At 45.7% G+C, this 223-nt stretch overlaps 1 protein-coding gene across 2 annotated transcripts in view; it reads right to left on the reverse strand.

The window, feature by feature from the left end:
- LOC107679978 (ankyrin repeat domain-containing protein SOWAHC-like) overlaps positions 1-223 on the reverse strand; it is an 83,157-nt gene that overhangs the window by 619 nt on the left and 82,315 nt on the right. The window lies entirely within an intron of this gene.

Below are 223 nucleotides of genomic sequence, written 5' to 3' on the forward strand. Positions count from 1 at the left end.
TGGTCATTTAACCAACTTTTGGTGCTTTTGGCAGTGTGGGCAGGTGCCAAGTCCTGCTGGAAAATGAAATCAGCATCGTCAAAAAGCTGGTCAGAAGAAGGAAGCATGAAGTGCTCTAAAATTTCATGGTAGATGGCTGCGTTGACTTTGGACTTCAGAAAACACAGTGGACCAACACCAGCAGATGACATGGCAGCCCAAATCATCACTGACTGTGGAAACT

The sequence above is a fragment of the Sinocyclocheilus anshuiensis genome, unplaced genomic scaffold, assembly GCF_001515605.1.
Source record: "Sinocyclocheilus anshuiensis isolate Anshui unplaced genomic scaffold, SAMN03320099.WGS_v1.1 scaffold528, whole genome shotgun sequence".
Classification (NCBI taxonomy): Eukaryota; Metazoa; Chordata; class Actinopteri; order Cypriniformes; family Cyprinidae; genus Sinocyclocheilus; species Sinocyclocheilus anshuiensis.